The sequence below is a fragment of the Engystomops pustulosus genome, chromosome 2 (genome assembly GCF_040894005.1).
Source record: "Engystomops pustulosus chromosome 2, aEngPut4.maternal, whole genome shotgun sequence".
Taxonomy (NCBI): domain Eukaryota; kingdom Metazoa; phylum Chordata; class Amphibia; order Anura; family Leptodactylidae; genus Engystomops; species Engystomops pustulosus.
Window position 1 is genome coordinate 1973578 of NC_092412.1, and position 15132 is coordinate 1988709.

The following is a 15132-nucleotide window of genomic DNA, read 5'->3' on the forward strand; positions in this document are numbered from 1 at the left end:
GTCTGTTCTCTTGTAGTCACTCACCACGTTCCTGTCTGTTCTCTTGTAGTCTCCAACCACTTTCCTGTCTGTTCTCTTGTAGTCACTCAACACTTTCCTGTCTGTTCTCTTCTAGTCACTCATCACGTTCCTGTCTGTTCTCTTGTAGTCACTCACCACGTTCCTGTCTGTTCTCTTGTAGTCTCCCACCACTTTCCTGTCTGTTCTCTTGTAGTCACTCACCACTTTCCTGTCTGTTCATTTGCATTCTCTCACCACTTTCCTGTCTGTTCTTTTGTAGTCACTCAACACTTTCCTGTCTGTTCTGTTGCAGTCACTCTCCACTTTCCTGTCTGTTCTCTTGCAGTCCCTCACCACTTTCCTGTCTGTTCTCTTGCAGTCACTCACCACTTTCCTGTCTGTTCATTTGCAGTCTCTCACCACTTTCCTGTCTGTTCTCTTGTAGTCACTCACCACTTTCCTGTATGTTCTCTTGTAGTCACTCACCACTTTCCAGTCTGTTCTCTTGTATTCACTCACCACGTTCCTGTCTGTTCTCTTGTAGTCTCTCACCACTTTCCTGTCTGTTCTCTTGTAGTCACTCACCACTTTCCTGTCTGCTCTCTTGTAGTCACTCATCACTTTCCCGTCTGTTCTCTTGTAGTCACTCACCACTTTCCTGTCTTTTCTCTTGTAGTCACTCACCACTTTCCTGTCTGTTCTCTTGCAGTCACTCTCCACTTTCCTGTCTGTTCTCTTGTAGTCTCCCAACACTTTCCTGTCTATTCTCTTGTAGTCTCTCCCCACTTTCCTGTCTGTTCTCTTGTAGTCACTCACCACGTTCCTGTCTGTTCTCTTGTAGTCTCCAACCACTTTCCTGTCTGTTCTCTTGTAGTCACTCAACACTTTCCTGTCTGTTCTCTTCTAGTCACTCATCACGTTCCTGTCTGTTCTCTTGTAGTCACTCACCACGTTCCTGTCTGTTCTCTTGTAGTCTCCCACCACTTTCCTGTCTGTTCTCTTGTAGTCACTCACCACTTTCCTGTCTGTTCATTTGCATTCTCTCACCACTTTCCTGTCTGTTCTTTTGTAGTCACTCAACACTTTCCTGTCTGTTCTGTTGCAGTCACTCTCCACTTTCCTGTCTGTTCTCTTGCAGTCCCTCACCACTTTCCTGTCTGTTCTCTTGCAGTCACTCACCACTTTCCTGTCTGTTCATTTGCAGTCTCTCACCACTTTCCTGTCTGTTCTCTTGTAGTCACTCACCACTTTCCTGTCTGCTCTCTTGTAGTCACTCATCACTTTCCCGTCTGTTCTCTTGTAGTCACTCACCACTTTCCTGTCTGTTCTCTTGTAGTCACTCATCACTTTCCCGTCTGTTCTCTTGTAGTCACTCACCACTTTCCTGTCTGTTCTCTTGTAGTCACTCCCCACTTTCCTGTCTGTTCTCTTATATTATCTCATTACTTTTTTGTCTGTTCTCTTGTAGTCACTCACTACTTTCCTGTCTGTTCTCTTGTAGTCACACACCATGTTCCTGTCTGTTCTCTTGTAGTCACTCACCACTTTCCTGTCTGTTCTCTTGTAGTCACTCACCATGTTCCTGTCTGTTCTCTTGTAGTCACTCACCACTTTCCTGACTGTTCTCTTGTATTCACTCATCACGTTCCTGTCTGTTCTCTTGTAGTCACTCACCACTTTCCTGTCTGTTCATTTGCAGTCTCTCACCACTTTCCTGTCTGTTCTCTTGTAGTCTCTCAACACTTTCCTGTCAGTTCTGTTGCAGTCACTCTCCACTTTCTTGTCTGTTCTCTTGTAGTCACTCACCACTTTCCTGTCTGTTCATTTGCAGTCTCTCACCACTTTCCTGTCTGTTCTCTTGTAGTCACTCACCACTTTCCTGTCTGTTCATTTGCAGTCTCTCACCACTTTCCTTTCTGTTCTCTTGTAGTCACTCAACACTTTCCTGTCTGTTCTGTTGCAGTCACTCTCCACTTTCCTGTCTGTTCTTTTGTAGTCCCTCAGCACTTTCCTGTCTGTTCTCTTGCAGACACTCATCACTTTCCTGTCTGTTCATTTGCAGTCTCTCACCATTTTCCTGTCTGTTCTCTTGTAGTCACTCACCACTCTCCTGCTTATTCTCTTGTAATCACTCACCACTTTCCTGTCTGTTCTCTTGTAGTCACTCACCACGTTCCTGTCTGTTCTCTTGTAATCACTTACCACTTTCCTGTCTATTCTCTTGTAGTCTCTCCCCACTTTCCTGTCTGTTCTCTTGCAGTCACTCTCCACTTTCCTGTCTGTTCTCTTGTAGTCACTCACCACTTTCCTGTCTGTTCTCTTGCAGTCTTTCATTACTTTCCTGTCTGTTCATTTGCAGTCTCTCACCATTTTCCTGTCTGTTCTCTTGTAGTCACTCACCACTTTCCTGTCTGTTCATTTGCTGTCTCTCACCACTTTCTTGTCTGTTCTCTTGTAGTCACTCACCACTTTCCTGTCTGTTCATTTGCAGTCTCTCACCACTTTCCTGTCTGTTCTCTTGTAGTCACTCACCACTTTCCTGTCTGTTCATTTGCAGTCTCTCACCACTTTCCTTTCTGTTCTCTTGTAGTCACTCAACACTTTCCTGTCTGTTCTGTTGCAGTCACTCTCCACTTTCCTGTCTGTTCTTTTGTAGTCCCTCAGCACTTTCCTGTCTGTTCTCTTGCAGACACTCATCACTTTCCTGTCTGTTCATTTGCAGTCTCTCACCATTTTCCTGTCTGTTCTCTTGTAGTCACTCACCACTCTCCTGCTTATTCTCTTGTAATCACTCACCACTTTCCTGTCTGTTCTCTTGTAGTCACTCACCACGTTCCTGTCTGTTCTCTTGTAATCACTTACCACTTTCCTGTCTATTCTCTTGTAGTCTCTCCCCACTTTCCTGTCTGTTCTCTTGCAGTCACTCTCCACTTTCCTGTCTGTTCTCTTGTAGTCACTCACCACTTTCCTGTCTGTTCTCTTGCAGTCTTTCATTACTTTCCTGTCTGTTCATTTGCAGTCTCTCACCATTTTCCTGTCTGTTCTCTTGTAGTCACTCACCACTTTCCTGTCTGTTCATTTGCTGTCTCTCACCACTTTCCGGTCTGTTCTCTTGTAGTCACTCACCACTTTCCTGTCTGTTCATTTGCTGTCTCTCACCACTTTCCTGTCTGTTCTCTTGTAGTCACTCACCACTTTCCTGTCTGTTCTCTTGTAGTCACTCACCAATTTCCTGTCTGTTCTCTTGTAGTCACTCACCATTTTCCTGTCTGTTCTCTTGTAGTCACTTACCACTCTCCTGCCTATACTCTTGTAGTCACTCACCACTTTCCTGTCTTTTCTCTAGTAATCTCTCACCACTTTCCTGTCTGTTCTCTTGTAGTCACTCACCACGTTCCTGTCTGTTCTCTTGTAGTCACTCATTACTTTCCTGTCTGTTCTCTTGTAGTCACTCACCACTTTCCTGTCTGTTCTCTTGTAGTCACTCACCACGTTCCTGTCTGTTCTCTTGTAGTCACTCATTACTTTCCTGTCTGTTCTCTTGTAGTCACTCATTACTTTCCTGTCTGTTCTCTTGTAGTCTCTCCCCACTTTCCTGTCTGTTCTCTTGTAGTAACTCACCACGTTCCTGTCTGTTCTCTTGTAGTCTCCCACCACTTTCCTGTCTGTTCTCTTGTAGTCACTCACCACTTTCCTGCTGTTCTCTTGTAGTCACTCATGACTTTCCTGTCTGTTCTCTTGCAATCACTCTACACTTTCCTTTCTTTTTTCTTCTAGTCACTCACCACTTTCCTGTCTGTTCTCTTGTAGTCACTCACCACTTTCCTGTCTGTTCTCTTGTAGTCACTCACCAATTTCTTGTCTGTTCTCTTGTAGTCACTCACCACTTTCCTGTCTGTTCTCTTGTAGTCACTCACCACTTTCCTGTCTGTTCTTTTGTAGTCACTCACCAATGTCCTGTCTGTTCTCTTGTAGTCACTCACCAATTTCCTGTCTGTTCTCTTGTAGTCACTCACCACTTTCCTCTCTGTTCTCTTATAGTCATTCACTAATTTCCTGTCTGTTCTCTTGTAGTCACTCACCACTTTCCTGTCTGTTCATTTGCAGTCTCTCACCACTTTCCGGTCTGTTCTCTTGTAGTCACTCACTACTTTCCTGTCTGTTATGTTGCAGTCACTCTCCACTTTCCTGTATGTTCTCTTGTAGTCACTCACCACTTTCCTGCTGTTCTCTTGTAGTCCCTCATCACTTTCCTGTCTGTTCTCTTGCAGTCACTCTACACTTTCCTTTCTGTTCTATTCTAGTCACTCACGACTTTCCTGTCTGTTCTCTTGTAGTCACTCACCAATTTCCTGTCTGTTCTCTTGCAGTCACTCTACACTTTACTGTCTCTTCTCTTCTAGTCACTCACCACTTTCCTGTCTGTTCTCTTGTAGTCACTCACCACTTTCCTCTCTGTTCTCTTATAGTCACTCACCAATTTCCTGTCTGTTCTCTTGTAGTCACTCACAACTTTCCTGTCTGTTCATTTGCAGTCTCTCACCACTTTCCGGTCTGTTCTATTGTAGTCACTCAACACTTTCCTGTCTGTTCTGTTGCAGTCACTCACCAATTTCCTGTCTGTTCTCTTGTAGTCACTCACAACTTTCCTGTCTGTTCATTTGCAGTCTCTCACCACTTTCCGGTCTGTTCTATTGTAGTCACTCAACACTTTCCTGTCTGTTCATTTGCAGTCACTCTCCACTTTCCTGTCTGTTCACTTGTAGTCACTCACCACTTTCCTGTCTGTTGTCTTGCAGTCACTCTCCACTTTCCTGTCTGTTCTCTTGTAGTCACTTACCACTTTCCTGTCTGTTCATTTGCAGTCTCTCACCACTTTTCTGTCTGTTCTCTTGTAGTCACTCAACACTTTCCTGTCTGTTCTGTTGCAGTCACTCTCCACTTTCCTGTCTGTTCTCTTGTAGTCACTCACCACTTTCCTGTCTGTTCTCTTGCAATCACTCTCCACTTTCCTGTCTGTTCTCTTGTAGTCACTCACCACTTTCCTTTCTGTTCATTTGCAGTCTCTCACCACTTTCCTATCTGTTCTCTTGTAGTCACTCACCACTTTCCTGTCTGTTCTCTTGTAGTCACTCACCACTTTCCTGTCTGTTCTCCTGTAGTCTCTCACCAATTTCCTGTCTGTTCTCTTGCAGTCACTCTACACTTTACTGTCTCTTCTCTTATAGTCACTCACCACTTTCCTGTCTCTTCTCTTGTAGTCACTCACCACTTTCCTCTCTGTTCTCTTATAGTCACTCACCAATTTCCTGTCTGTTCTCTTGTAGTCACACACCACTTTCCTGTCTGTTCTCTTGTAGTCACTCACCACTTTCCTGTCTGTTCTGTTTCAGTCACTCTCCACTTTCCTGTCTGTTCTCTTGTAGTCACTCACCACTTTCTTTTCTGTTCATTTGCAGTCTCTCACCACTTTCCTGTCTGTTCTCTTGTAGTCACTCAACACTTTCCTGTCTGTTCTGTTGCAGTCACTCTCCACTTTCCTGTCTGTTCTCTTGTAGTCACTCACCACTTTCCTGTCTGTTCTCTTGCAATCACTCTCCACTTTCCTGTCTGTTCTCTTGTAGTCACTCACCACTTTCTTTTCTGTTCATTTGCAGTCTCTCACCACTTTCCTGTCTGTTCTCTTGTAGTCCCTCACCACTTTCCTGTCTGTTCTCTTGCAGACAGTCATCACTTTCCTGTCTGTTCATTTGCAGTCTCTAACCATTTTCCTATCTGTTCTCTTTTAGTCACTCACCACTCTCCTGCTTATTCTCTTGTAATCACTCACCACTTTCCTGTCTGTTCTCTTGTAGTCACTCACCACGTTCCTGTCTGTTCTCTTGTAATCACTTACCACTTTCCTGTCTATTCTCTTGTAGTCACTCCCCACTTTCCTGTCTGTTCTCTTGCAGTCACTCTCCACTTTCCTGTCTGTTCTCTTGTAGTCACTTACCACTTTCCTGTCTGTTCTCTTGCAGTCTTCCATCACTTTCCTGTCTGTTCATTTGCAGTCTCTCACCATTTTCCTGTCTGTTCTCTTGTAGTCACTCACCACTTTCCTGTCTGTTCATTTACAGTCTCTCACCACTTTCCGGTCTGTTCTCTTGTAGTCACTCACGACTTTCCTGTCTATTCTCTTGTAGTCTCTCCCCACTTTCCTGTCTGTTCTCTTGTAGTCACTCACCACGTTCCTGTCTGTTCTCTTGTAGTCACTCATCACTTTCCTGTCTGTTCTCTTGCAGTCACTCTACACTTTCCTTTCTGTTCTTTTCTAGTCACTCACCACTTTCCTGTCTGTTCTCTTGTAGTCACTCACTAATTTCCTGTCTGTTCTCTTGTAGTCACTCACCACTTTCCTGTCTGTTCTCTTGCAGTCATTCACCACTTTCCTGTCTGTTCTTTTGTAGTCACTCACCAATGTCCTGTCTGTTCTCTTGTAGTCACTCACCAATTTCCTGTCTGTTCTCTTGTAGTCACTCACCACTTTCCTCTCTGTTCTCTTATAGTCACTCACCACTTTCCTGTCTGTTCATTTACAGTCTCTCACCACTTTCCGGTCTGTTCTCTTGTAGTCACTCACCACTTTCCTGTCTATTCTCTTGTAGTCTCTCCCCACTTTCCTGTCTGTTCTCTTGTAGTCACTCACCACTTTCCTGTCTGTTCTCTTGTAGTCTCCCACCACTTTCCTGTCTGTTCTCTTGTAGTCACTCACCACTTTCCTCTCTGTTCTCTTGTAGTCACTCACCACTTTCCTCTCTGTTCTCTTATAGTCACTCACCACTTTCCTGTCTGTTCATTTACAGTCTCTCACCACTTTCCGGTCTGTTCTCTTGTAGTCACTCACCACGTTCCTGTCTGTTCTCTTGTAGTCTCCCACCACTTTCCTGTCTGTTCTCTTGTAGTCACTCACCACTTTCCTGCTGTTCTCTTGTAGTCACTCACCACTTTCCTGTCTGTTCTCTTTTAGTCACACACCAATTTCCTGTCTGTTCTCTTGTAGTCACTCACCACTTTCCAGTCTGTTCTCTTGTAGTCATTCACCACTTTCCTGTCTGTTCTTTTGTAGTCACTCACCAATGTCCTGTCTGTTCTCTTGTAGTCACTCACCAATTTCCTGTCTGTTCTCTTGTAGTCACTCACCACTTTCCTGTCTGTTCTCTTGTAGTCACTCACCACTTTCCTGTCTGTTCATTTGCAGTCTCTCACCACTTTCCGGTCTGTTCTCTTGTAGTCACTCAACACTTTCCTGTCTGTTCTGTAGCAGTCACTCTCCACTTTCCTGTATGTTCTCTTGTAGTCACTCACCACTTTCCTGCTGTTCTCTTGTAGTCACTCATCACTTTCCTGTCTGTTCTCTTGCAGTCACTCTACACTTTCCTTTCTTTGCTCCTCTAGTCACTCACCACTTTCCTGTCTGTTCTCTTGTAGTCACTCACCACTTTCCTGTCTGTTCTCTTGTAGTCACTCACCAGTTTCCTGTCTGTTCTCTTGTAGTCACTCACCACTTTCCTGTCTGTTCTCTTGTAGTCACTCACCACTTTCCTGTCTGTTCTTTTGTAGTCACTCACCAATGTCCTGTCTGTTCTCTTGTAGTCACTCACCAATTTCCTGTCTGTTCTCTTGTAGTCACTCACCTTTTTCCTGTCTGTTCTCTTGTAGTCATTCACCACTTTCCTGTCTGTTCTCTTGTAGTCACTCACCACTTTCCTGTCTGTTCTGTTTCAGTCACTCTCCACTTTCCTGTCTGTTCTCTTGTAGTCACTCACCACTTTCTTTTCTGTTCATTTGCAGTCTCTCACCACTTTCCTGTCTGTTCTCTTGTAGTCACTCAACACTTTCCTGTCTGTTCTGTTGCAGTCACTCTCCACTTTCCTGTCTGTTCTCTCTTAGTCACTCACCACTTTCCTGTCTGTTCTCTTGCAATCACTCTCCACTTTCCTGTCTGTTCTCTTGTAGTCACTCACCACCTTCTTTTCTGTTCATTTGCAGTCTCTCACCACTTTCCTGTCTGTTCTCTTGTAGTCCCTCACCACTTTCCTGTCTGTTCTCTTGCAGACAGTCATCACTTTCCTGTCTGTTTATTTGCAGTCTCTAACCATTTTCCTATCTGTTCTCTTTTAGTCACTCACCACTCTCCTGCTTATTCTCTTGTAATCACTCACCACTTTCCTGTCTGTTCTCTTGTAGTCACTCACCACGTTCCTGTCTGTTCTCTTGTAATCACTTACCACTTTCCTGTCTATTCTCTTGTAGTCACTCCCCACTTTCCTGTCTGTTCTCTTGCAGTCACTCTCCACTTTCCTGTCTGTTCTCTTGTAGTCACTTACCACTTTCCTGTCTGTTCTCTTGCAGTCTTCCATCACTTTCCTGTCTGTTCATTTGCAGTCTCTCACCATTTTCCTGTCTGTTCTCTTGTAGTCACTCACCACTTTCCTGTCTGTTCATTTACAGTCTCTCACCACTTTCCGGTCTGTTCTCTTGTAGTCACTCACGACTTTCCTGTCTATTCTCTTGTAGTCTCTCCCCACTTTCCTGTCTGTTCTCTTGTAGTCACTCACCACGTTCCTGTCTGTTCTCTTGTAGTCACTCATCACTTTCCTGTCTGTTCTCTTGCAGTCACTCTACACTTTCCTTTCTGTTCTTTTCTAGTCACTCACCACTTTCCTGTCTGTTCTCTTGTAGTCACTCACTAATTTCCTGTCTGTTCTCTTGTAGTCACTCACCACTTTCCTGTCTGTTCTCTTGCAGTCATTCACCACTTTCCTGTCTGTTCTTTTGTAGTCACTCACCAATGTCCTGTCTGTTCTCTTGTAGTCACTCACCAATTTCCTGTCTGTTCTCTTGTAGTCACTCACCACTTTCCTCTCTGTTCTCTTATAGTCACTCACCACTTTCCTGTCTGTTCATTTACAGTCTCTCACCACTTTCCGGTCTGTTCTCTTGTAGTCACTCACCACTTTCCTGTCTATTCTCTTGTAGTCTCTCCCCACTTTCCTGTCTGTTCTCTTGTAGTCACTCACCACTTTCCTGTCTGTTCTCTTGTAGTCTCCCACCACTTTCCTGTCTGTTCTCTTGTAGTCACTCACCACTTTCCTCTCTGTTCTCTTGTAGTCACTCACCACTTTCCTCTCTGTTCTCTTATAGTCACTCACCACTTTCCTGTCTGTTCATTTACAGTCTCTCACCACTTTCCGGTCTGTTCTCTTGTAGTCACTCACCACGTTCCTGTCTGTTCTCTTGTAGTCTCCCACCACTTTCCTGTCTGTTCTCTTGTAGTCACTCACCACTTTCCTGCTGTTCTCTTGTAGTCACTCACCACTTTCCTGTCTGTTCTCTTTTAGTCACACACCAATTTCCTGTCTGTTCTCTTGTAGTCACTCACCACTTTCCAGTCTGTTCTCTTGTAGTCATTCACCACTTTCCTGTCTGTTCTTTTGTAGTCACTCACCAATGTCCTGTCTGTTCTCTTGTAGTCACTCACCAATTTCCTGTCTGTTCTCTTGTAGTCACTCACCACTTTCCTGTCTGTTCTCTTGTAGTCACTCACCACTTTCCTGTCTGTTCATTTGCAGTCTCTCACCACTTTCCGGTCTGTTCTCTTGTAGTCACTCAACACTTTCCTGTCTGTTCTGTAGCAGTCACTCTCCACTTTCCTGTATGTTCTCTTGTAGTCACTCACCACTTTCCTGCTGTTCTCTTGTAGTCACTCATCACTTTCCTGTCTGTTCTCTTGCAGTCACTCTACACTTTCCTTTCTTTGCTCCTCTAGTCACTCACCACTTTCCTGTCTGTTCTCTTGTAGTCACTCACCACTTTCCTGTCTGTTCTCTTGTAGTCACTCACCAGTTTCCTGTCTGTTCTCTTGTAGTCACTCACCACTTTCCTGTCTGTTCTCTTGTAGTCACTCACCACTTTCCTGTCTGTTCTTTTGTAGTCACTCACCAATGTCCTGTCTGTTCTCTTGTAGTCACTCACCAATTTCCTGTCTGTTCTCTTGTAGTCACTCACCTTTTTCCTGTCTGTTCTCTTGTAGTCATTCACCACTTTCCTGTCTGTTCTTTTGTAGTCACTCACCAATGTCCTGTCTGTTCTCTTGTAGTCACTCACCAATTTCCTGTCTGTTCTCTTGTAGTCAATCACCAATTTCCTGTCTGTTCTCTTGTAGTCACTCACCACTTTCCTGTCTGTTCATTTGCAGTCTCTCACCACTTTGCGGTCTGTTCTCTTGTAGTCACTCAACACTTTCCTGTCTGTTCTGTTGCAGTCACTCTCCACTTTCCTGTATGTTCTCTTGTAGTCACTCACCACTTTCCTGCTGTTCTCTTGTAGTCACTCATCACTTTCCTGTCTGTTCTCTTGCAGTCACTCTACACTTTCCTTTCTGTGCTCTTCTAGTCACTCACCACTTTCCTGTCTGTTCTCTTGTAGTCACTCACCACTTTCCTGTCTGTTCTTTTGTAGTCACTCACCAATGTCCTGTCTGTTCTCTTGTAGTCACTCACCAGTTTCCTGTCTGTTCTCTTGTAGTCACTCACCACTTTCCTATCTGTTCTCTTGTAGTCACTCACCAGTTTCCTGTCTGTTCTCTTGTAGACACTCACCACTTTCCTGTCTGTTCTCTTGCAGTCACTCACCAATTTCCTGTCTGTTCTCTTGTAGTCACTCACCACGATCCTGTCTGTTCTCTTGCAGTCAATCTACACTTTACTGTCTCTTCTCTTCTAGTCACTCACCACTTTCCTGTCTGTTCTCTTGTAGTCACTCACCACTTTCCTCTCTGTTCTCTTATAGTCACTCACCAATTTCCTGTCTGTTCTCTTGTAGTCACTCACAACTTTCCTGTCTGTTCATTTGCAGTCTCTCACCACTTTCCGGTATGTTCTATTGTAGTCACTCACCACTTTCCTATCTGTTCTGTTGCAGTCACTCTCCACTTTCCTGTCTGTTCTCTTGTAGTCACTCACCACTTTCCTGTCTGTATCTTGCAGTCACTCAACACTTTCCTGTCTGTTCTCTTGTAGTCACTCACCACTTTCCTGTCTGTTCATTTGCAGTCTCTCACCACTTTCCTGTCTGTTCTCTTGTAGTCACTCAACACTTTCCTGTCTGTTCTATTGCAGTCACTCTCCACTTTCCTGTCTGTTCTCTTGTAGTCACTCACCACTTTCCTGTCTGTATCTTGCAGTCAATCAACACTTTCCTGTCTGTTCTCTTGTAGTCACTCACCACTTTCCTGTCTGTTCATTTGCAGTCTCTCACCACTTTCCTGTCTGTTATCTTGTAGTCACTCAACACTTTCCTGTCTTTTCTGTTGCAGTCACTCTCCACTTTCCTGTCTGTTCTCTTGTAGTCACTCACCACTTTCCTGTCTGTTCTCTTGCAGTCACTCTCCACTTTCCTGTCTGTTCTCTTGTAGTCACTTACCACTTTCCTTTCCGTTCATTTGCAGTCTCTCACCACTTTCCTGTCTGTTCTCTTGTAGTCACTCAACACTTTCCTGTTGCAGTCACTCTCCACTTTCCTGTCTGTTCTCTTGCAGACAGTCATCACTTTCCTGTCTGTTCATTTGCAGTCTCTCACCATTTTCCTGTCTGTTCTCTTTTAGTCACTCACCACTCTCCTGCTTATTCTCTTGTAATCACTCACCACTTTCCTGTCTGTTCTCTTGTAGTCACTCACCACTTTCCTGTCTGTTCATTTGCAGTCTCTCACCACTTTCCGGTCTGTTCTCTTGTAGTCACTCAACACTTTCCTGTCTGTTCTGTTGCAGTCACTCTCCACTTTCCTGTATGTTCTCTTGTAGTCACTAACCACTTTCCTGCTGTTCTCTTGTAGTCACTTATCACTTTCCTGTCTGTTCTCTTGCAGTCACTCTACACTTTCCTTTCTGTGCTCTTCTAGTCACTCACCACTTTCCTGTCTGTTCTCTTGTAGTCACTCACCAATGTCCTGTCTGTTCTCTTGAAGTCACTCACCAGTTTCCTGTCTGTTCCCTTGTAGTCACTCACCACTTTCCTGTCTGTTCTCTTGTAGTCACTCACCAGTTTCCTGTCTGTTCTCTTGTAGACACTCACCACTTTCCTGTCTGTTCTCTTGTAGTCACTCACCAATTTCCTGTCTGTTCTCTTGTAGTCACTCACCACGATCCTGTCTGTTCTCTTGCAGTCACTCACCACTTTCCTGTCTGTTCTCTTGTAGTCACTCACCACGTTCCTGTCTGTTCTCTTGTAGTCACTCACCACTTTCCTGTCTGTTCTTTTGTAGTCACTCACCAATGTCCTGTCTGTTCTCTTGTAGTCACTCACCAGTTTCCTGTCTGTTCTCTTGTAGTCACTCACCACTTTCCTGTCTGTTCTCTTGTAGTCACTCACCAGTTTCCTGTCTGTTCTCTTGTAGACACTCACCACTTTCCTGTCTGTTCTCTTGTAGACACTCACCACTTTCCTGTCTGTTCTCTTGTAGTCACTCACCACGTTCCTGTCTGTTCTCTTGTAGTCAATCACCACGTTCCTGTCTGTTCTCTTGTAGTCACTCACCACTTTCCTGTCTGTTCTTTTGTAGTCACTCACCAATGTCCTGTCTGTTCTCTTGTAGTCACTCACCAGTTTCCTGTCTGTTCTCTTGTAGTCACTCACCACTTTCCTGTCTGTTCTCTTGTAGTCACTCACCAGTTTCCTGTCTGTTCTTTTGTAGTCACTCACCAATGTCCTGTCTGTTCTCTTGTAGTCACTCACCAGTTTACTGTCTGTTCTCTTGTAGTCACTCACCACTTTCCTGTCTGTTCTCTTGTAGTCACTCACCAGTTTCCTGTCTGTTCTCTTGTAGACACTCACCACTTTCCTGTCTGTTCTCTTGTAGTCACTCACCAATTTCCTGTCTGTTCTCTTGTAGTCACTCACCACGATCCTGTCTGTTCTCTTGCAGTCACTCTACACTTTACTGTCTCTTCTCTTCTAGTCACTCACCACTTTCCTGTCTGTTCTCTTGTAGTCACTCACCACTTTCCTCTCTGTTCTCTTATAGTCACTCACCAATTTCCTGTCTGTTCTCTTGTAGTCACTCACAACTTTCCTGTCTGTTCATTTGCAGTCTCTCACCACTTTCCGGTATGTTCTATTGTAGTCACTCACCACTTTCCTGTCTGTTCTGTTGCAGTCACTCTCCACTTTCCTGTCTGTTCTCTTGTAGTCACTCACCACTTTCCTGTCTGTATCTTGCAGTCACTCAACACTTTCCTGTCTGTTCTCTTGTAGTCACTCACCACTTTCCTGTCTGTTCATTTGCAGTCTCTCACCACTTTTCTGTCTGTTCTCTTGTAGTCACTCAACACTTTCCTGTCTGTTCTGTTGCAGTCACTCTCCACTTTCCTGTCTGTTCTCTTGTAGTCACTCACCACTTTCCTGTCTGTATCTTGCAGTCAATCAACACTTTCCTGTCTGTTCTCTTGTAGTCACTCACCACTTTCCTGTCTGTTCATTTGCAGTCTCTCACCACTTTCCTGTCTGTTATCTTGTAGTCACTCAACACTTTCCTGTCTTTTCTGTTGCAGTCACTCTCCACTTTCCTGTCTGTTCTCTTGTAGTCACTCACCACTTTCCTGTCTGTTCTCTTGCAGTCACTCTCCACTTTCCTATCTGTTCTCTTGTAGTCACTCACCACTTTCCTTTCCGTTCGTTTGCAGTCTCTCACCACTTTCCTGTCTGTTCTCTTGTAGTCACTCAACACTTTCCTGTCTGTTCATTTGCAGTCTCTCACCATTTTCCTGTCTGTTCTCTTTTAGTCACTCACCACTCTCCTGCTTATTCTCTTGTAATCACTCACCACTTTCCTATCTGTTCTCTTGTAGTCACTCACCACGTTCCTGTCTGTTCTCTTGCAGTCACTCTCCACTTTCCTGTCTGTTCTCTTGTAGTCACTCACCACTTTCCTGTCTGTTCTCTTGCAGTCTTTCATCACTTTTCTGTCTGTTCATTTGCAGTCTCTCACCATTTTCCGTCTGTTCTCTTGTAGTCACTCACCACTTTCCTGTCTGTTCATTTGCAGTCTCTCACCACTTTCCGGTCTGTTCTCTTGTAGTTACTCATCACTTTCCTGTCTGTTCTCTTGTAGTCACTCCCCACTTTCCTGTCTGTTCTCTTGTAGTCACTCACCATTTTCCTGTCTGTTCTCTTGTAGTCACTTACCACTCTCCTGCCTATTCTCTTGTAGTCACTCACCACTTTCCTCTCTGTTCTCTTGTAGTCACTCACCACATTCCTGTCTGTTCTCTTGTAGTCACGCACCACTTTCCTGTCTGTTCTCTTGTAGTCACTCACCACTTTCCTGTCTATTCTCTTGTAGTCTCTCACGACTTTCCTGTCTGTTCTCTTGTAGTCTCTCACCACTTTCCTGTCCGTTCTCTTGTAGTCACTCATCACTTTCATGTCTGTTCTCTTGTAGTCACTCATCACTTTCCTGTCTGTTCTCTTGTAGTCACTCACCACTTTCCTGTCTGTTCTCTTGTAGTCACTCACCACTTTCCTGTCTGTTCTCTTGTAGTCACTCACCACTTTCCTGTCTGTTCTCTTGTAGTCACTCACCACTTTCCTGTCTGTTCTCTTGTAGTCACTCACCACTTTCCTGTCTGTTCTCTTGTAGTCACTCACCACTTTCCTGTCTGTTCTCTTGTAGTCACTCACCACTTTCCTGTCTGTTCTCTTATAGTCACTCACCACTTTCCTGTCTGATCTCTTGTTGTCATTCATCACTTTTCTGTCTGTTCTCTTGTAGTCACTCACCACTTTCCTGTCTGTTCTTTTGTAGTCACTCACCAATGTCCTGTCTGTTCTCTTGTAGTCACTCACCAATTTCCTGTCTGTTCTCTTGTAGTCACTCACCACGTTCCTGTCTGTTCTCTTGTAGTCACTCACCAATTTCCTGTCTGTTCTCTTGTAGTCACTCACCACTTTCCTGCTGTTCTCTTCTAGTCACTCATCACTTTTCTGTCTGTTCTCTTGTAGTCACTCACCACTTTCCTGTCTGTTCTTTTGTAGTCACTCACCACTTTCCTGTCTGTTCTCTTGTAGTCACTCACCACTTTCCTGTCTGTTC

General features: G+C 44.5%; 1 protein-coding gene across 1 annotated transcript in view; it reads right to left on the bottom strand.

Moving 5' to 3' along the window:
- Positions 1-15132, bottom strand: part of LOC140116348 (vomeronasal type-2 receptor 26-like) — a 71706-nt gene that overhangs the window by 29651 nt on the left and 26923 nt on the right. The gene's annotated exons all lie outside the window — the stretch shown is intronic.